This window comes from Equus przewalskii, chromosome 21 (assembly GCF_037783145.1).
Source record: "Equus przewalskii isolate Varuska chromosome 21, EquPr2, whole genome shotgun sequence".
NCBI classification, from domain to species: Eukaryota; Metazoa; Chordata; class Mammalia; order Perissodactyla; family Equidae; genus Equus; species Equus przewalskii.
This window is the reverse complement of record NC_091851.1, coordinates 30,630,602-30,650,590: the sequence shown is the minus strand read 5'-3', so window position 1 is coordinate 30,650,590 and position 19,989 is coordinate 30,630,602. Positions and strand designations below refer to the sequence as shown.

Genomic DNA, 19,989 nt, shown 5'->3' with positions numbered 1-19,989 from the left:
GACGAATTCCATTTAAGTGAGACTTTGTCATCTGGAAGGCCCTTAGAGTTTGGTATTTCAAGGTCTAGTTCAAGCTGAGGGTTCCATTCTGACCTCGAGAACCTCTCCTCTGAGGGTCCAATACATCCTCCATCCCCACTCAGCAGGAAACACACCCTTTGCTCCTTCTGTACATCAGTGAATTGCATCCGGACTCCTGGAAGTCAGCATCTTCAGCTGAGTGCTCCCAAGTCTCCTTGCCTTGGCCCCCATGAGGAGCATCTACTTGAATGGCCAGCTACCCTTCAGGGTCCTGCCCTGCTCGCTCTGTACAGGCTGCAGCATGTTGAGTGGGAACGTGAAGGATGTTCTTCTCAGTATCATCTGCACCTGAGTAGAGGGCATCTTTACAGGAGAGAAGTGTCATACCTATAAGGATGTTTTCCAGTATGTCCCCTCTTGACAATACAACCCAGCAGGCTTCACAAGAAGACTTCTCTGCAGTGGGAGCAAGAACTGAAGTGGGAGCCAAGCTGTGGTTGGGGGCTTGGCTGTCTAAGCCCTTCCTCTCAGCCCTGGCTCACCTGGGGGTAGCCCCTCCTTCCTGCTGGTAAGGTCAAGGGCTTCTCTGGCCCAGCCAGTCCATCCATGATGCTTCCATCTGGGCTTCAGAGTCTCATCTTCTCTGGCCTTGGCACCTTTGATTAACTTTCCTCTTTCTTATGTCTTGAAAGTAATCATCAAAGCTAACTTTCAATGGAGATGTGCTTGGATCCAGCCCTGTGCTGGGCCCTTTTACAAGCCTAATTCAATCTCCCCAACAAGCTCAGGAGGGGGACAACATTATTATCTCCATTTTACAGATGAGGAAACTGAGGCTGTGAGAGGTTAAGTCACTTGTTTGAGATTATGCTGCTCTTGATTCCTTCCCAGGGGGACTCACCTGTGTTTGGAGACCAGAACTGTCACCTGCATTAGGGGCTAATTCTCCTGAGTGCTTGCTTTCCTGGACTTGATGCCCACTATCCTCGGGGCTTGGGATAAGATGGTCCCGGGGCATGGTGTTCCAGAATCCCAGGGCTCCTCCAGCCACAGAGGGAGAAGAGGCAGCCCACCTCCAGGGATTGTTTCCAGGCAGAGAGCTCGAACTTTATTCATGTGTCACAGAGGCCAAGACCCCAGCGGGCTGATAGACTGAGTGTGGGCTCTGGATCTCTCAGAAGTACTCAGTCACCTCCATTGCTGTAAAACTCATGTTTTTAGAGGATTTTAGAAAAAATTCCCAGTGTGAAAGAAAAAAAGCTACGTGATAAAAAAACCCTCTGAGAGGCAGCCATTACCATCTGCTGCGTGTACAGCTGCTTCTAGGTCACAGACCATCCTGCGCTCCCCCTGATTAGCTTGGGGAGGGCTCCAGGTCCAAGACCGCTGTGCTGGGCCTGGACCCAACACTTCTGAGCAGGAAGCCCAAGGCACCATGCAGAGTGCTTTGAGAGCCCCCATCCTGAGCCCAGCCCATCTCTTGGCCATCTCTCCCAGCTCCATAACTGCATGCTCTTGATTTAACATAGACAAGCCTTAGCTCCACCATCTGTAAAATGGGAGAATATCTGTATGTACCATTGGTCCAGAGAACTCAGACACAGCGATCAGCTCTTGCTTTTTTTTCCCCCCCGATGAAGATTAGCCCTGAGCTAACATCTGCCAATCCTCCTTTTTTTCTGAGGAAGACTGGCCCTGAGCTCACATCCGTGCCCATCTTCCTCTACTTTATATGTAGGACGCCTACCACAGCATGGCTTACCACGCAGTGCCATGTCCACACCCGGGATCTGAACCGGTGAACCTGGGACTACCGAAGCCGAACGTGCGCACTTAACCGCTGCACCACTGGGCCAGCAAGCTCTTGCTTTTGATTATAAAGCCAAACCTTCACTTGCCTTTTGGTCTCTGGACCACACTGTTCCATCATTCATTCCCTTAATGTAAGCTACAGAAAGAGGGGAGATATATTTTTACAACCACCATTTGGGGGCTTCCTGCTGCAGCAAGGAGTGGATCCACAGAGAGTGGATCTGATGATGATTTCTCCTGGCTGATCTCCTCTGTCTGGAGGGGCCTCTTGGTGTAGGGCTCAGTTGCAGACGTGTGTGTAGTGGGGAACACAAGCAGGCTGAAGAGTACCCTTTTTGAGTGGGGGGACTTCGAGAGATCCAGAACCTAGGCCCAGCTTGTCAGCCTCCTGGGGTCTTAGTCTCTGTGACATATGGTTAAAGTAAACTCATGCCCCCTTCAGCTGGCCTCCGTGTTCCTTCTTCAGGCTCTGGGGGCAGGTACCATGACTGCCCGTATTGCATAGACCTGAGAGTTGAGCATGGCAATGAGGGTGTCTACAGAGGGCAGGAGTGGAATAGGATCTGACACAGAGCGGAAGTCTTCTAACCTCATAGTCAGGATGGAGGACCGAATGGAATGATGCTTAGAAAGCTCTCAGCACAGCAAATGGGTCAGAGGAAGTGCTTAACGAATGCTACTTATTATTATCCTTAGCATTGATTATTATTCTTATTATTTACTATCATCATCATCATTAAAGGTGGTAAGGTGAGGTAGAGATGGCTACCTGGCCTCCCCGAATTCATGCTTCCTCTTTCACAGAATAGAGCTGATGCTTTGGTGCAGCTGTCTAGACAGGAACTATATTTCTGACTTCCTTGTATCTAGGTGGGACTATATGATTATTCTCATCAGTGGACTATCAGCAGAAATACTTTGTGTCAATTTTAGGCCCAACGGGATTAAGAAGTGGGTCTGCCTTCTCCAACCTCTTCCTCCACCTCCCGGCTGGAAGCAGACGATGCCAAGGCCCTAGCAGGGATTCTTAACTTTTTTGTGTGCCATGGACCATTTAGTACCAAAGTGACACTTATGGACCCTCTCTCAGCATGATTTTGATTGCACGAAGTAAAACCCATAGGATTTCAAAGGAAACCAATTATATTGAAATACAGTTCTCTCCAAGGACTTCTTGGGGTTGTGGACCCCAGGCTAAGCTCTGTGAGAGCAGGGTTTCTCTGCCGCACCAAAATTAACATTTTGGACTGGATATATTTTTGTTGTGGGGAGTTGTTCCGTGCATTGTAGGATGTTAAGCAGCATCCCTGTCCTCTACCCACTAGATGCCGGCAGCATCCTTTCCCTCAGTTGTGATGATCAAGAGTGTTTCTGGCCTTGAAAATGTTCCCTGGAGGTGGGGGTACAAAATTGCTTCCAACTGAGAACCACCGTACCGGAGGATGGCGGAGCCACAGGTGGAAGGAGCTTGGGTCTAGGACTCACCATGAGGAGAAAAGCTGCTTACTGACCAGTGAAACCCGCCCCAGACTACTACATCAGTGGGAAATAAATGTTTGTTGTATTAAGTCACTAAATTATGGAAGAAAGAAGTGTACAGTGGACATTACATACCCACCCTTTAGCTTCTAAAATTAACATTTTGTCTATTTGCTTTATCATGTATCTATCCAGATTGATGAATTTTTACATATGCCTATCTCTAATGAGCATACAGAATATTTCCATCATCTCAGAAAGTTTCCTTCTTCCCTTTTCCAGACAACGCCCCTCTCCCACTCTTCATTCTGATTTCTACCACCACAGATTAGTTTGGCCTGTTCTTGAATTTCATGTAAATTGAATTGTACAATACATACCCTCATGTCTGACTTCTTTCACTCAGTATAATGTTTTTGGGATCCATCTGCATGGATGTCAGTAGTTTTCTCTCCCTCTTCTTGCCGTGTGATATTTCATTGTATGGATATACCACAATTTGTTCCACTCTCTTATTGATGGGTGTTTGGGTTGTCTCCAGTGTTTGGCTATTATGAATAAAGCCATTATGAACATCTGTGCACAAGTCTTTTTATGGATATATGCACTCATGGATAAATACCTAGGAATAGATTTGCTAAACCATACGGTCCACTTACCCTCTCACCAGCCATATGTGTGGGTTCCAGTTCCTCGTCAACACTTAGTGTTGTCAGTTCTTTAAGTTTTAGCACAATTATGTATTGAATTGAAACTGTGGTATGTGCTACAAAGGAGAAGCTCAGGTGGGTCAGGGATTATCCTGGTAACGGGATCAGGCAGGGACCTGGAAGCAGGGGCAACAGCGTTAATAAAGGCCTGGAAGTCTAGGGAGCATGAGATTTTGGAGGAAGTGAGAAGACAGTGTAGCTGAAGAACAAAGAGCAAGGAGCAGTGTGTGGAGAGATGAGATCACTGAGGTTGGCAGGAGCCAGACTATAGAGGGCCTTGAGGCCTAGGCAGGGAGATTCGTCTTTATCATAGTGTAAAGGGTCTCATATCCTGCTGGTGGGAATGTCAAAATGGCAATCCATTTTGGAAAATAGTCTGGCTGTTCCTTGAATGGTTAAACATAGAGTTACCATATGATCCAGCAATTCTATTCCTAGGTATATACCCCAAAGAAATAAAAGCATATCTTCACATAACTTATAAACAGATATTTGTATCAGCATTATTCACAATAGCCAAAAATGGAAATACCCCAAAACCCGTCAACTGACGAACAGAGAAGCAAAATGTGGTATATCCATACAATGGAATATTATTCAGCAATAAAAAGGAATGAAGTACTGACATGTGTTACAACATGGATACACCTTGAAAACATTAAGCCAAGTGAAAGAAACCAGTCACAAAAGCACACATATTCATAGTATAAGAAATGTCCAGAATAGGCAAGTCTATAGAGACAGAATGTAGATTAGTGGTTACTCGGGCTGGGTGTATGTGAGAGAGGACTGGGGAGTGACAGCTAAGGTGTGAGAGATTTCTTTTTGGGGTGATGAAAATGTCGTTAGATTGACTGTGGTGATGGTTACACAACTCTGTGAATACTAAAAGCCGTTATGGATGAATTGTATAGGATGTGAACTACAGATCCATAAAACTGTTGAAAATGAAACAGAGTGAAGGGAAACCCCATTTAACCGTTTTAAGCAGAGAAACGAATGATCTTAATTTTTAAAACACTCTGGTAGCCGGGTGGAAAAGGGGCAGGAAGAGAGTTGGGAAGATGTTGTCATGTGCAGGATGAGGTACTGGCGCCCTGGTCTAGGTTGTGGCGGTGGAGAGGGAAGAAGATTTTGCTTCCTCACATGGCTGGGTCTGGCTTGCAGGGCTGCCGTGAATCTGCTGGGGACACTGGCCTCAAGAGTCTGCACTAAGGAGCAGGGTTTCTGGATGGCTGGACCAAACTTGGATATCTCTCCAGACATATCAAAAAGGTGGCTCAGTGAGGGAGTTGGAAAGAAAGGGCAACGATAGCTCTAAGGAGCATGACAAGACCATAACCAGGACAGTGAGTTCAGAGAGATGTGGTGGCAGTTGGAAGTGGAGTGTGTGTGGTTGGAGTGAATGGTTCATGACAGAGGCTGAGGTCAGAGGTGTGTACATGGTGAGTGATACCCTCAAAGCATCAAAGGCGCGTGCCCTCTGAACAGTGGGGAAGCCTTTTCAAGCTGGATCCAGTTTGGAGCATAATCTTCCCACCAAAAGACTGGGGCACCAAGCCCCTTCCCTTGGTGGCTGCTCAACAGGCAGACACATGGGCCAGATCAGAAGGGGGATGGAGAGAGACCTCATTCTTCGGTGGAAGTAACTGGAGGCAGGTCCTTTTCAGTGTCCACTGGAAGAGAAGGTTCTTCTTGATTCTTTTGCCATTGAAAGTGGAAATAACCATAACCACAGAGATAAAGGTGAAGGCTCTTCTAAGAGTGGGAACAATGAACAATTGCAACTGAGCCTGAGAATTTTCTGTAATTAGAGTTAAAAGTCCCGATACAAGGTAGAGACTGTCCCAGGCAACAGGTGGGACATGGGACACATACCAAGGAACACAAGATCCGATGATGGCACCCGTGATGGATGGCAAACAAGATCTGGTGGCATCCTGAACCGGGGTGGCGATTTCCTTTGTCCTTTACTTGTGAGGTCACCAGTTCTTTAGCAAGGAGCAACTGGACGATTAAACAAGAAACACTCTGAGTATTTATTAAAGTTGTAGGACTTATAAAACTGAAGTCACCTGGTCAGCACATTGCATGGAGATCTCCTTCAGGAGGAGTCCCAACGTGCCAAATCCCTTTATTGTCATTAAAGTTCTGAATTAAAGACCCCCTGTAGGTATTGCTATAGATCAGTATTTCACAAAGTTTTCTTTGCCCATCAAACACTAGATCTGTGGGATGTTAATAGCCGTTCTAAGGGAAACAAGTTTTGTGGTTAAAAAGTGAGGGTCATGTTGGCTAAATAGATTTAACAGGTTTTTTTTTTTGGAGGAAGATTGGCCCTGAGCTAACATCTCTTGCCAATCTTCCTCTTTTTGTTTCTCCCTCAAAGCCCCAGTACATAGTTGCATATCCTAGTTGTAAGTCATTCTAATTCCTCCATGTGGCATGCCGCCACAGCATGGCTTGTTGAGCGGTGTGTAGGTCTGTGCCCAGGATCTGAATCGGTGAACCTCGGGCCACTGACGTGCAATGTGCGAACTTAGCCACTCGGCCACGGGGCCGGCCCCTAGCGGGGTTTTTATTTGCAGGACTGCTAAGGGGCATCGACTTATTAATGTGCATTGAGATCTCCAGTTATGGATCCATGGGATCCCTTTTCCTGGCCTGTGCTGCGGGGCTCTGTTCTACTCCCCACTCTTTGGGGAGGTGGGCATCCACGTTGGGCGGACCCCCGCTGGCAGATGCTGGTGCCTAGTGGGGACAGACCAAATCAGTAGCCCTCTTTTGGAAATAGGCCAGAGGCAGGCTCATTCTTGTCTAGGTGCAATCCCACTTGTACTAGGATGGAAGCCTGTCTGGGTGCCATGAGAGCGCAGAGGAGGGGGACTAAGTCTCCTTGGGGAGGTCAGGGAAGGCCATACTCTGGGGGTCATGTTTGTCTGGGTCTTGAAAGATGAATAAGCTTGTGGATGGCAAATGAGAGTGTGTAGGGGCATTTCAGACTCAGAAAACAGCAAGTGCAAAGGTCCCGAGGTATAAAAATCATGGTGCTTTGGGAGAAGTGAGAAATTCAGTGTGCTTCGAGAGGAGTGTGCTGGGGTGGCGCCTAGGAGACCAAGGTGAATAGGCTCAAGCCAAACCATGAACAGCCTTGAGTGTCTGGCCAAGAAGGTTGATTCTTGGGCAAGAGGAACCAAGGCTTTAAAAAAATTCTTACTAATCAGTTAGAATGCCCCCAGAGCCTTTTTCCCTCTACAGAACCAAATATTGCAAAGATTGTCATCCTTCCAGAGGAATCCTCTGCATTTATAAGCGTCGATGTCTATGTGTCTACATCCTCAAAAAAACCTCTCACGAATAGCAGCATTCTAATCACACTGTTCAGCACTTTGCTTTTTTCACTTAACAATATATCTTGGAGATTGTTTCATATCCGTACATAAAGAGCTGCCTCATTCTTTTTTAACAGCCGTAAAGATTTCCATTGTATGGATGCATGGCAATTTATTTAAGCAGTCCCCTGTTGATGGACATTCAGGCTGCCTCCAATCTTCTGTTATTATAAACCATGCTGCACTGAATGGCCTTGCACATCCAACTTTGCATACATATATGCAAGAATGTCTATGGAATACATTCTAGAGCAGTAGAATTTCTGGGTCAACGGGTATGTGCAGCAAACCTTTGGATAGAGATTGCCAGACTGCCATCCATGGAGACTGTGCCAATGGACACTCTCACTGACCTCTGAGAGCATGGATTTTCTCCACTCTGTGGCCCGTCCAGGGTGTGATCAAACATTTTGATCTTTGTCAATCTGATAGGTAAAAAATGGTATCTCATGGTAGTTTTTGTTTGCGTTTCTTTTTTATTAAGACTAAGGTGGAGCATCTTTTTGTATGTTTAGAGACTATTTGAGTTTCCTAATCCGAGAAGTGCTTGTTCACATCCTTTGCCCATTTTTTCTTGGATTGGTGACCTTTTTTCTTATTGAGTTGTTAGCACACTAGCATAGTGGTATAACTCTTGCCTTTTGGTAAATTTCTTCCCATTCTTGCCCATGACCCATCCCAGTGGTTGCAGTATGTGTTTACAAATATCCCTTCTCTGAGCTGAGGCAGCAGGGGCAGCGGCCAGGAATGGCGGAGCTTAGGTTGGCTCTTCCATGGAGACGTGACTAATGGGATGGAGAATTTCTACTCCTTGGCAGAGGAGCAGACCCTCCCAGAAGCCTCTCACTGGGGAAGAGCTCCCTCCTTCTGCTCCCCACTAGCATCCTTCTTTTCCCCCTGGTTCAATACCACCCTCCCTCCCCATGCCCCCAGAGTCCTCTCTGCTCAGCTTCCCCTTTCCTAATATTAGCACAGGCACAGCCCTGCCCCCCTGTCACAGGCAGTGATTATATAGCAAATTAACCACAAGCTGTTCAGTCCTCGTCCAGTGGCAGTTGGGGAGATGCTAAGCCTGAGTAATGACTTGTGTAGTCGACGCTCTCATCTGTAATTTGCGTGTGCAATAAATGCAGAAATAAAAACCCGATCCATATGAAAAAGAGACCAAGTAGAAGGAGCAGGGGTAGAGGAAGAAATCATGAATTTTGTGGACTGCATCCTACAGTCTGGCTTCAATTTCCTCTTGAGTAATGCAGTCATTGCCTGTTTGATTGACGGCTGTGTTTGCCTAAAGGATGGAGGCAGGCAGAGGGAGAGTCAGAGAGCAGGGCTTGACTCCTCCTGACTCCTCAAAGTGTGTCTTTGAGAACAGGACAGTTATTCTCTAAGCCTCAGTTTCCTCATCTATAAAGTGGGGATAATAATAATATTTATCTCCAATCAGGGATTAAAGAGCATAGTTGGATCATGGTAAATCCATGGTAATTGTTAATTATTTTCCCTCTATCCTCCCACCCTCTCTCCCTCTCTTCCTTCCATCATATCAGATAAGGGGTTTTAAAATTAAACTTTTCGCTTTGAGATAATTGTTGATTCATATGTAGTTGTAAGAAGTAATAGAGAGAGATCCTGTGTACCCTTTATCCATATTCCTGCAGTGGTAGCATCTTGTAAAACATCACAACAGTATCTTGTACAGTATCACAACCAGGATATTGACATAGATACAATCCACAGATCTTACTAATATTTCCCCACTTTTGCTTGTGCTTATGCATGTGTGTGTATTTAGTTCTGTACAATTTTGTCATATGTGTAGGTTGGTGTATTCACCACCACAATCAAGATATATAACAGTTCCATTACCACAAGGATCTTTCCTGTTGTCCTTAAATAACCACCCCCCACCCCCTCCCCACCTCTCCCCCAGCCTCCAGTGTCCAACTCCTGGCAACCACCAATCTGTTATTTATTTCTAAGCTTTGTCTTTTAAAAAATCTTATGTAAATGGAATCATACAGTATGAAAATCTTTGGGATTGGCTTTTTTAAAATTCAGCATAATTCCCTGAAGATTCATCAAGGTTGTGTGTATCAATAATTCATTCTGGGGCCAGTCCGGTGGCCGAGGGGTTGGGTTTGCTTGCTCTGCTTTGGCGGCCCAGGGTTTCGCCAGTTCGGATCCTGAGTGCAGATGTGGCACAGCTCATCAGGCGATGCTGAAGGGGCATCCCACATAGCACAACTGGAGGGACCTGCAACTAGAATATACAACTATGTACTGGGGGGCTTTGGGGAGAAGAAGGCCAAAGAAATCATTCCTTTCTATTGCTAAGTAGTATTCCATGGTACAGATGTTTGTTTAACCATTCATCCGTTGAAAGACATCTGGGTTGTTTTCAGTTTTTGGCTATTACTAACAAAGTTGCTGTGAACACTCATGCGTGGGTTTCCATGCAGTTTCACTTATGTGTAAATGCCAATTTTCATTTCTCTTGGATAAATACCCAAGAGTGCAATTGCTGGGTAATATGGTACTCCTATGTTCAGTTTTTATAGCAAACTGCTAAACTGTTTTCCAGGGTGGCTGTACCACCAGCCGTGTATGAGTCATCCAGTTTCTTCAGATCCTTGCCACCATGTGGTGTTGTTATTACTTTTTAGTTTTTCTTATAGGTGCTATCCCATTGTCGTATTAATTTGCATTTTCCTAATGGCTAATGATGTTGAACGTCTTTTCATTTGCTTCTTTGCCACCTGTATATCCTCTTCTGTGAAATGTCTTCTTGTATCTTTTGCCCGTTTTCTAATTGGATTTTTTTTTTAACTGTTGAGATATTTTTTGAGATGTATTTTAAAAAATAGCAGCTTTATTGATATCTATTTCACATAAAGTTCACCATTTTAAAGTTACGATTGAGTGGGTTTTAGTATATTCACAAAGTTGCACATTGATCACCACTATCTATTTTCAGGACATTTCATCACCCCAGAATGAAACCCATACCCATTTACGGTCACTTCCCATTTCCCTGTCACCCAGCCCCTGGCCAACACTAATCTGTTTTCTGTCTCTGTGGATCTGCCTATTCTAGGTATTTCATATAAATGGAGGCATAAACTATATGATCCTTTGTGTATGACTTCTTTCACTTAGCATAATGTTTTCAAGTCTTATCCATGTTGTAGAATGTTTTGGGACTTCAGCCCTATTTATGGATGAATGATATTCCATTATGTGGATATACCACATTTTGTTTATCTATTCAACAGTGGATGGACATTTGTGTTGTTTCAATTTTTTCTTTTCAAAAACGCGTTTCAGCTCTCTTTTGTATATAGATAGGAATAGAATTGCTGAGTCTTATGGTAGCTATGTTTTGAGGAAATGCCAAACTGTTTTCCAGAGTAGCTGCATCATTTTATATTCCCACTAGCAAGGTATGGGGGCTCTAATTTCTCCACATCCTTGCTAACATTTGTTATTCCATATTTTTGATTGTAGCCATTCGGATGGATATGAAGTTGTATCTCATCATAGTTCTGATTTCCGCATCCCTAACGACCAATGATGTTGAGCATCTTTTCATGTGCTTATTGGCCATTTGTATATATTGCTTGGAGAAGTGTCCATTAAAAATCTGCCCATTTTTAAATTGGGTTATTTGTCTTTGTTGCTGTTGTTTAGTTGTAAGAGTTCTTTATATATTATAGATACAAGTCCTTTATCAGATATATGATTTGCAAATATTTCCTCCCATTCTGTGGATTGTCTTTTTACTTTCTTGATAATGCCCTTTGATGCATAAAAGTTTTTATTTTGATGAAGTCCAATTTATTTATTTTTTTCTTTTGTTGTTTGTGCTTTTGGTATTACATCTAAGAAACCGTTGCCTAATCCAAGGACATGAAGATTTACTGCTATGTTTTCTTCTAAGACTTTTAAGGATTTAGCTCTTACACTTAGGCCACTGATCAATTTTGAGTTAATTTTCATATGGTGTGAGGTAGGGGCCCAACTTCATTCTTTTGCACTTGGGGATCCAGTTGTCCCTGCACCACTTTCTGTAAAGATTATTCTTTCTCTATTAAATTGTCTTGGTACCCCTCCTGAAAATAAATTGACCATAAATTGTAAAATTCAAAATGGATTTTGAATTCTATTCCATTGATCTATATTCTTATCCTTATGCCAGTACCACAATGGCCTGATTGCTGTAGCTGTACAGTAAGTTTTGAAACTGAGAAGTGCAAGTCCTTCAATTTTATTCTTCTTTTTCAAGATGATTTTGTCTATTCTATCTGTTGGTTTTGTCTCTTCCTTGATTTCCGTATGTATCTTTAAGATCAGCTTGTCAATTTCTGTAAAAGAGGCAACTGAGATTTTTTGGTGGGGATACTATAGATCAGTTTCAGGAGTACTGCCATCTTAACAACGTTGTCTTACAATGTGTGAACATCAGATATTTTTCCACCTATTTAGGTCTTCTTTTACTTTTTTCAATGATACTTTGTAGTTTTCAGCATATGAGTCTTGCACTGCTTTTGCTAAATTTATTCCCAAGTGTTTTATTCTTTTTGATGCTATTGTAAATGGAATTGTTTTCTTTTCTTTTTTCTTTTTAAAGGTATGCCTTTTGGTGGGGAAGATGGGCCCTGAGTTAACATCTGTTGCAAATCTTCCTCTTTTTATTCTCCCCAAAGCCCCTTGGTACATAGTTGTATATCCTAGTTGTACCTCTTTCTAGTTCTGCTATGTGGGACGCTGCCTCAGCAAGGCTTGATACATCTAGGTCCACACCCAGGATCCAAACCAGTGAATCCCTGGCTGCCGAAGCAGAGCACACGAGCTTAACCACTATGCCACCAGGCTGGCCCCTGGAATTTTTTTCTTAATTTCAGTTTTGGATTATTCATTACAAGTATATAGAGATACAATTGATTTTTGTATATTGACTTGTATCCTACAATATTGCTGAACTCATTAATTTTTTCTAATAATTTTTTAGTGGATTCCTTAGGATTTTCTCTATATAAGATCAAGTCATCTGTGAATAGAGATGATTTTACTTCTTGCTTTCCAATCTGGAAAATCTGCCTTTTACTTTATTTTTATTATTTAATGGCCCTAGCTAGAACCTTCAGCACAGTGTTGACTGGAAGTGGCAAGAGCAGACATCCTTGTCTTGTTTCTGATTTTTGGAAGAAAGCATCCAGTCTTTCACCATTAAGTACAATATAAGCTGTGTGTTTTTTTTTTTTTTTGGTAGATGGCCTTTATTAGGTTGAGAAAATTTGCTTATATTTCCAGTTTAAGTATATTTCTAGTTTGTTAATAAAAGCTATTGGATTTTTTCAGATGCTTTATCTGCATCTATAGAGAGGATCATATTGTTTTTGTCCTTTAGTCTGTTAATATGGTGTATTATACTGATTGATTTTTGTATGGTAAGCCAACCTTGCATTCTGGGATAAGTGCCCCTTGGTCACATGTTGCTGAATTTGGTTTGCTAAATTTTTATTTTGTTGAGGATTTTCGTGTCTTACTCTTGAATTTTCAGAGTTTTTTTTTGTATATTCTAGATACTAGTCCTTTCAGGTAGGGTTAGGTTGCAAACTAAATTGAGCAGACTCTGGCTAACCCAAGCAAACCCAGGAATTTTACGGAGCGTAGGTTCAACTCTTAGGCTGTTATCAGGAATCAAAGACCAGTTGGATCAAGGGGCCTCTGCCATTTCTGTCTTTGCATCATGCGTATGAAACTCAAAGTCTTGAGAATGAATATGATTGTCTCAGCTGGGGTCATGGGAAGGGTGGCATACCTTGAATGGCAGTCCCAGAAATGCTGCATGCAATGAGGGCTGAGCGTTTCCCAAAGCCATATTTGGTTGCTGCTGTCAGAAGAAGAAGTGAATACTTGGCAGGGTCTGCCCAGTAGAAAAAGTCTCTGATTCTGAGATGCACATCATGAAAGAGTTCAGCATTTCGTAGTAGTTGGCGATTATGTTCTTTGAAGTCTCTGAACTGAGTTGTGGTGCTCCCATTATTGCTGCAAGATCCTGAGTAACTGGGTCCCTCTGTGCCTCGGTTTGCTCAACTGTACAATTTATAGAGGCTTCATCACAGGATTGTTGTGAAGGTTGAACAGGCTAATGAATGTAAAGGGTTTAGCACAGTGCCTGGTACAAAATGAAGTGCCAAATAAATGATAGCTGTTATTAATAAATTTAAAATGTTTTTACGGTATAGTAAATAACTAGGGACTGGAGGAGAGGTGCCCATACTATGTCCTAAGATAGCAGAGGAGGTGATATCAGGGAGGGCTGCCTGGATGTGGTGGGCTTTGAAGGCCTGATGAATTTTGGAGCGCTGCTATAGCTTTCTGCTGGAAATAAAGGTAATGGTTTTAGCCAAAAACGTGGGGAAGAGTTCCAGATGATATCAATGGCCAATACCTCTGTCCTCCGCTTCCCCTCACCTTCACGTGACTCTCATGGGACTAAGACATGGCCCTCCGACTGGAAAGACTGAGTCTTTCACCCAAGATTAGGCTTGTCCCCAAACAGTCCCCCACTGGAACCCAGCTTTTTCATTTAATAAGGACAGACTCTAAGCCCCATGGAGAGTCTAGGGAACTTGGTACCCATCTTAGTGGGAATTTATTTCTTTTTCATATAACATTAGTGGGCCAATGGGAATTTATCTCTTTTTCATATAACATTTAATGCTTTTGTATTTTAAAATTAATATTTGTTCGTAGGAAATGTGGAACATATAGAAAGTATGAAGAAGAGAATACAAATTACCTGCAAATCCACCACCCAGAGAACACAGCTGCTAATATTTGGAGAATGTCCTTCCTGTCTCATAAACATTTCTCTGTGTGTGTGTTTTTGAAAAAATCAGGATCACACTGTACATACTATTTTGTACCTGATTTTTTTCACTTAATAATATATTATGATCATTTTCTCATGACCTAAGTCATTCTTTATGAATGTGATTTTTAACGGTTGTAAAATGGTCTACTATATGAATATACCATAATTCCTTTAAAGTAATCTTCTATTATTGGACCTTGAGTTTGTTTCCAAGTTTTCATTATTATAAATAATATTATAATAAATATTTTAGAACATAAATTTTAGCACCTGTCTCTGGTTAATTCCAGAAGATAAATTTCTTTAAGTGCAGTTGGGCAGTTTTTATTAAAAAATTTTTAAGTGTTTCATTTTGAAAAGTTAATACACACACATGATAAAAAATATCCAAACAGTTCAAAAGTGTATTCATTAAAAAGTAAGTCTTGTTTTCATCTTTAATTCCAGGTCCCTATATTTACTCCCCATAGAAAAATCAATATAACCAGTTTTTTGTGCGTATGTCCACAAGAATATGGAGATGGACATGAAAGGCATATTTGTACATATACCCCCTTTTTCTTACTATTCTCTACACATCTGTGGCACCTTCTTTTTTTCACTTGACAATATATCTTGAAGATCATTTCTTTATTTTTTTTTAAAGATTTTATTTTCCTTTTTCTCCCCAAAGCCCCCCGGTACATAGTTGTATATTTTTAGCTGTGAGTCCTTCTAGTCGTGGCATGTGGGACGCTGCCTCAGCATGGCTTGATGAGCAGTGCCGTGTCCGAGCTCAGGATCCGAACCGGTGAAACCCTGGGCCGCTGAAGCAGAGCACACGAACTTAACCACTCGGCCACGGAGTGGGCCCCTGAAGATCATTTCTTATCACTACGTGTCCTACAGCCATTCCATATTTTTTAATTGCTGCGTAGCATTTCTTTTCACGAATGTACCATAATTTCTTTAAGAAGTTGGTAGTGGTGGACAGTTAGTTTATTCACAAACTTTTGCTATAAAAAGAATGATTTGATGAATAACGTTGTATATACGTCTTTGAACCCATACCTGAGAATATTTGTGGAATAAATACCAAAAGTGGACTTACACATTTGAAATTTGAATACGTGCTGCCACAATGCCTTCCAAGGGTGAGCATCAATGTATATATTCCTGACAACACTGTCTGTGTCTGTTTCCTTCTAATCTTTCTGACAGCATGTCATTGAGCATTTTGATCTTTGCCCATCTGATAGATAAAAAGAGCTTTAAAATTGTGGTTTTAATTTGTATCTGAGTGAGGTTGACCACTCTTTCATGTGTTTAAAAGCCTTCTATATATATATTTTTTTTTCTGGGAACTCTCTATTCACTTTTTTTAACCCAGTTTTCTATTTTTTCCCTTTATTGATTTGTGAAAGCTTCTTATGTAAAGGAGAAACTAGTTCTCTACTTTATGTTACCTATATTTTCCCCAGAATTTGTCACTCTTCCCTTTTCTGTTTGCCATGCAGACAGTTACATTTTTTTAATGTAGTTAAATCTCTCAATCTTTTCTTTTTTTCAATGGCTCCTGGATCTTGTGTCCAGAAGGTGCCACAAGGAGCCTTTTCCCATTCTGAAATTCTAAAAATTATCCCATATTGTTTTTCCTAGTACTATTCTGATTTCATTTTTATGTTTAAGATTTTTAATACATCTAGAATTCATTTTGAAATGAAGACAGAAGAAGGCCTCCAAACTGCTCCTTTTCCAAATGCCTAGCCAGCTTTTACAATTGAATAATCCAAGAATGGGTTATTTCTAAAGATGGTTTGAGTCTATTTAGTAGTCCCAGTGGCCACAGGGAGCCAGCATGGGGTCGTTGAGGGCCAGCAGGTGAAACTCACCTGTCGCTTTTTGCAGTGGGATTCCAGGCAGGTAGGCTAGGGGTGGGTTGCAGCAGTGTCTCTGGATTTTAACCTTACATTAAGTGGGAAATGGTGTGGAAGAATGATAGTGTTGAGAACTCTAAAGAATTGCTTTTTTAAAGGTTATATTGTAGAGTTACGATCTTTTTTTTTCTCTTGAGGAAGTTAGCCTTGAGCTAACTCCTGCCAATTCTCCTCCTTTTGCTGAGGAAGACTGGCTCTGAGATAACATCCACGCCCATCTTCCTCTACTTTCTATGTGGGACGCCTACCATAGCATGGCGTGCCAAGCGGTGACATGTCTGCACCCGGGATCTGAACCGGCGAACCCCGGGCTGCCAAAGTGGAACGTGTGCACTTAACCGCTGTGCCACTGGGCCGGCCCTAGAGTTATAATCTTGACTCCTATAGATGCTACAAGAAACAGCCTTCTGGAACCCCCTGGCTGCATTATCTGAAGGGCTATTTCGAGGGCATTAACACAGCGGTTATCAGGGTTGTTTTTTTTTGGTGAAAAAAATTTGTCTAACTTACTTGCAAGATATTTCACAGTGGAGTTTTACTTAAAAAAGATACAAAACAGAGGACAAACTGTTGGTTACATATAAATAAATAGAAGTACTGAAGATAAACACCTTTTCACTATTATAAATACACTTTAAAAAGTCTGATGTCGGGAGTGGGCACCTTGCAGTGTATCCTGTTTGAAAGCTTCCTGAGGATCTTGTTCCTATCAGAGGATGTTGCCCCCCTGGGAGGGATTACTTGATAAAATATAGGATTCTCAGTTATATTTGAATTTCAGATAAAAATTGAATAATTTTTTAGTATAAGTATGTCAAAATATTGCATGGGATATACTTATATTTAAATATTATTGGTTGTTTATATGAAGCTCAAATTTCACTGGGCATCCTAGATTTCTATTTGCTAAATCTAGAAACCCTACCCCAGAAGAGATTTGACAATGTCTGGGGACATAGTTGGTTGTCTCAGCTGAGGAGAGGGGTGCTGCGGGCATCTAGTAGGTAGCGGCCAGGGATGCTGGTAAATATTCTACAGTGTAAAGACAGACCCCCAACAACAAAAATTATCCAGCCCCAAACATCAATAGTGTCAAGACTGAGAAACAGTTTAACTGCTTTAACACAGTTCTCACAATTTCTAAGTAAGAACTCTCTAGTATGAAATTTCCTTTAGAATCAAAATTGAAGAAACCCTAAGAGTCCCCTCAGGAACTGTCTTTTTTCATTCTTCTATTAATGATGGTAGGACCTAAGTAGCTGATTTTATTTCCTTTTTTCTCTTCGACTCTCAGGAAACTCAGACCAAATTAAAGGCCCAAGCACAAAGACTGTGCGGGATCTTACTTGCTGCATATATATTTTATTTTTTCCTTTTGGTCTTAACATTCTGGGCTGATTTGCATTTCCCTGGTTCTAATTCTTATTCTTTATTCATTTTTCACCATTTCCTGTAAGTCACTCAAATGCCTTGTGGGATAAGGTGTGACACATGCACACACACACACGTGCACACACTCACAAATAGATGCAGTCGTATAAATATTTAAACATGGAGTTTAACAGACATTTGAGAAGGCCCTGCAGTGTGCCCGTGGGAAGCAGGCAGAAAAATGGGGGCTGTTCAGTCTCTTCTCAGCATCCTGCAGTTCTCAGGAAACACTTCTCCTCTCTGGTTTTCTCTTTACCTTCAGGTCCAGCCTTACAACACCTGTGGCGGTTGGCCCTTGAAAACTAGAGCTGCCATGAGACGGGACTTTGTGCTCCGGGAGAGTGGACGTTGGCTTCCTTCTACTTCATCTTGGGGGGCAACGAAGGTCCTTCCTGCTGCCCAGAAAGTGAGGGTCCTTTGACAGAGGCCAAGCAGGCAGGGCTGTGCGAGGCACTGCCACGGCCCACACAGACACACACTGGGAACGAGATTGCATCTTCCCCGGACCAGCGAGATTCTATAAACATAATCAAAATGTAATAGAAACTTTTTGGAAATGCTGTTATGAGGAGAAAGCATCAATCTTGATGGAACTCCGCTCAACAGGCTTTGCGGAGCTAATCAATCATGGTCAGGACTCGGCCTCCCCATCTGTCTGCGCCGGGGACCGGGCCGAGCTTACTCACTCCCCGGCTGGGGCTGCGTTCCCTCACCAGGCAATCCATCATGCTGCAGGGGGATGGCGGGAGGGGAATAATAGCACGCTAATAAACTAGGGGCTTTTTTCATTCCCAACTAATTTTTAGTAAATGAGCCCAATCCAGACAGAGCAAGAAAAAGAGCCCGAGGAGATGGTGCTTCTGAGATGCGCCTGGCTGGCCGGGGACAATGGCTCATGGGCCCGAGGGGAAGCAAGGAGCCCACGCGCCCAGGGATAACTCCCTGTGTTCAGCTGAGGCCAGAACTGGCCCTTGAAAGCTGTTGGGAAGAATGAGGCTGGGACAACTTCTGGACTGGTGGCCTGGACTTTCGGGGCTGGCTCATAGCTCTGATGCTAGGAATGTGGCTACAACACCTGCGTCTGGCTTGGGGTTTGAACTTACAACGGAAGCCAGAAGTCAGAGAGCTAGGTCCAAGCAATGGGCCTGATGGCTGATAACAAGAAATGAACCCAGGGGCCAGAACCAAGGAGTAGAGTGAAGAGCAGAGTGCAAGACGGGCATAGACAGAGGTTATGAATAATCAAAGATGCGTGGGGCCCAATTTCATCCAGCAGTAGCAGCCTTGGGGGTGCAACACATTGCAAAGCAGGACAGGGTCCAGAAGCGGATATTCTTAGACAGGCCTGTAATTTGGGGGACCATGTCTGTTTGTGCTCATGCTTCTGTCTTCAGCTCTTTGCTTAGTGCGTGTTGTGTGGTAGGCACTCATCAATATTTGTTAAATGAATATATGAATGAGAACTGTCCCTGTGATAGCAGATTTTGAAGATGTGGTCTGACAACTTCTTTAAACTTTTCAAGTTCCTGTCCTGAAATACATCACAGGTTCAGTCCCTGGTTTCTTCCCACTCAGGACCCTGTCTTGGATGCAAGGACAGTTTGGAGAAGGTGTATGTATTCATAATCTATTGCTGTGTAACAAATTACCCCCAAACTAAGTGGCTTCAAACAACAATAAATATAGATTATCTCTCACAGCTGCTGTAGGTCAGGGATTCAGGAGCTGTTTTCTCTGGATGATTCCCAGTCCTGGTAAGTCTCTCTGGAGGCCTGGTTATCAGTTCTGCACCAGGAATTCATGGATGCTGCAAATTTTTTGACACTCCTCTCCTCAAGAGGTGGGGTCTATTTCTTCCTCCCCTTGAACCTGGGCTGGCCTGTTACTGTTTTGATCAAAAGAGGAGTATGGAAGAAGTGATGCTACACCAGTTCTGGGTCCAGTTTATTTACTTTTTATTTTTTTTTAAAGATTGGCACCTGAGCTAACAACTATTGCCAATATATTTTTTTTCTGCTTTATCTCCCCAAATCCCCCCGGTACATAGTTGTATATCTTAGTTGCAGGTCTGGGTCCAGTTTTAAAAAGGACTGGTAACTCCTTGGAGTCTCCTGGAACCTGAGCTGCCATCTGAGAAGTCTGCCCAGGCTGCTGGGCACACTTCGTGGACAGGCCCTGAGTCTATGTGGACAAGGGAAGGTGCCCAGCTGAGCCCAGTTTTCTAGTCCTTGCCTACATCCAGACACGTGAGCGATGCCATCTTCGGCCCTCCAGCCCAGCCCAGCCCAGCTAACAGAATACCACCAAGTGACCACAGTTGATGCCACATAGAGCAGGAAAACGGTCCA

The 19,989-nt window shown here is 42.9% G+C and overlaps 1 long non-coding RNA gene across 1 annotated transcript in view; it reads left to right on the top strand.

Moving 5' to 3' along the window:
• LOC139078228 (uncharacterized) overlaps positions 1 to 19,338 on the top strand; it is a 66,636-nt gene extending 47,298 nt beyond the window's left edge. Inside the window, exon 2 of the long non-coding RNA XR_011531103.1 lies at positions 17,904 to 19,338. This is a non-coding gene — a long non-coding RNA (uncharacterized lncRNA). The remainder of the gene's footprint in view (positions 1 to 17,903) is intronic.
• The last annotated feature ends 651 nt before the right edge of the window (positions 19,339 to 19,989 follow it).